Genomic DNA, 2,500 nt, shown 5'->3' with positions numbered 1-2,500 from the left:
ACAACCAGAAAGACAGGCATACAAAATGACCAAAACGCCGAGAGAATACACCAAAATTAAGAAAGATAGCGACATATGGAAGCTTGACCGGATCAGCTGATAGGAGAATCAACAAGTGATTTCAGTCTCCAGGCGGAGGTTAAGAAAGTAAGTCTCTTTATAGCTCGTGTTGCTTTTATTATTGAGATAAAAAGTCGAGTAAATTATGGACAAGGCTAAGAATCATTATCTAAACATCAACCCCAAGTCAATAACGGGATTGAGAAGTACAAATGTCCAAGAATCATTAATTTAAAAGACGTAGCTGAATATAAATAAGACGATCACGGCTGTACACCATAAAAGCTGAAGTTAAACCCAGTTTTGGTATTAGAGCAGGGTGTGGAAATCGTAATTAATTTTGGTGTTTTGTTGAATAAACTAAATGATATTGGATATAAAACAGCGGCTATCATCCGTTTAAAGCCAGATTCACGTTGTTCTTTAATAATGGTAATAATGATAATAATAATGATAATGGTAATAACATTTGTCTACACCTGTTTTGAAGGTAGAGATATATATTTTGTACACTACGCATTGCTATGTGCCATGCTGTACTTATTTATATATGTGTATAGATTATCAATGGGCCTTTACGCACACACAGTTATAATTAGTATTTTTGCCATAATTAGTATTTTTGCATTTAATAATAGCCACCTTCCTTGGGTGTGGTGTCTTGTGGGAACAAGTTCGTGTCATATTATTGGAAGGGGGAGGGGAGGTTACACATATCAAATGCACTGTAACTGCTTGATCAGGTTACAGTGCCTTGTGATGATTTCCATTATGTTGTTTGTATGGAATTGTATGTATTTTTTATGAAAACTTTATGTCGTAGTTCATTGTAATAGTAATTGCATTGATGAAGAAACACACGCTCACGCTCAAGCTCAAGCTCACGCTCACGCGCACGCTCACGCGCACGCTCACGCTCACACTCACACTCACGCTCAGTGTATATATATATATATATATATATATATATATATATATATATATACACTGACACTCACACTGACACTCACTGACACTCACTGACACTCACTCACTGACACTCACTCACTCATGTCACTCACTCACTGACACTCACTCACTCACTCACTCACTGACACTCACTCACTCACTGACACTCACTCACTCACTGACACTCACTCACTCACTGACACTCACTCACTCACTGACACTCACTCACTCACTGACACTCACTCACTCACTGACACTCACTCACTCACTGACACTCACTCACTCACTGACACTCACTCACTCACTGACACTCACTCACTGACACTCACTCACTCACTGACACTCACTCACTGACACTCACTCACTCACTGACACTCACTCACTGATACTCACTCACTCACTCACTGACACTCACTCACTCACTGACACTCACTAGTTCACTGACACTCACTCACTGACATTCACTCACACACTGACACTCGCTCTCTCACTGACACTCACTCACTCACTGACACTCACTAGTTCACTGACACTCACTCACTGACATTCACTCACACACTGACACTCACTCACACACTGACACTCACTCAATGACACTCGCTCTCTCACAGACACTCGCTCTCTCACTGACACTCATTCATTCACTGACACTCATTCACTCACTGACACTCACACGCTCACTGACACTCAATCACTGACACACACACTCACTGACACACACTCACTGACACTCAATCACTTACACACACACACTCACTGACACACACACTCACTGACACACACACACTCACTGACACACACACACTCACTGACACACACACTCACTGACACACACACACTCACTGACACACACACTCACTGACACACACACTCACTGACACACACACACTCACTGACACACACTCACTGACACACACACACTCACTGACACACACACACACTGACACACACTCACTGACACACACACACACACACACACTCACTGACACACACACACACTCACTGACACACACACACTCACTGACACACTCACACTCACTGACACACACACTCACTGACACACACACACTCACTGACACACACACACTCACTCACTGACACACACACTGACACACTCATTTACTCAATGACACTCACTCACTCACTGACACTCACTCACTCACTGACACAGACACACTCACTGACACACTCACACTCACTGACACACACACATTCACTGACACACACACTGACACACACACACGCACGCACACTCACTGACACACACACTCACTCACTGACACACTCACTCATTCACTGACACACTCAATCGCTCTCTGACACTCACTCACTCACTCACTCACTGACACAGACACAGACACACTCACTCACTGACACAGACACACACACACTGACACACTCACACTCACTGACACTCACTTACTCACTTACAATCACTCACTCACTGACACTCTTTCACTCACTCACTGACACTCATTCACACTCTGACACT

The 2,500-nt window shown here is 43.2% G+C and overlaps 1 protein-coding gene across 1 annotated transcript in view; it reads left to right on the top strand.

Annotated features, from left to right (window-relative positions):
• The first annotated feature begins 7 nt into the window (after positions 1-7).
• The window catches only part of pyd3 (beta-ureidopropionase pyd3), a 14,895-nt gene continuing 12,402 nt past the window's right edge, over positions 8-2,500 (top strand). The window contains exon 1 of the mRNA XM_043019140.2: positions 8-147. The gene's annotated coding sequence lies outside the window, so the exon portion shown is untranslated. The remainder of the gene's footprint in view (positions 148-2,500) is intronic.

Source organism: Penaeus japonicus, unplaced genomic scaffold, assembly GCF_977035675.1.
Source record: "Penaeus japonicus unplaced genomic scaffold, GWHDUDI00000001_assembly GWHDUDI00000021, whole genome shotgun sequence".
Lineage (NCBI taxonomy): Eukaryota > Metazoa > Arthropoda > Malacostraca > Decapoda > Penaeidae > Penaeus > Penaeus japonicus.
The sequence above is the reverse complement of the archived record's forward strand: the minus strand, read 5'-3'. Positions and strand labels throughout refer to the sequence as shown.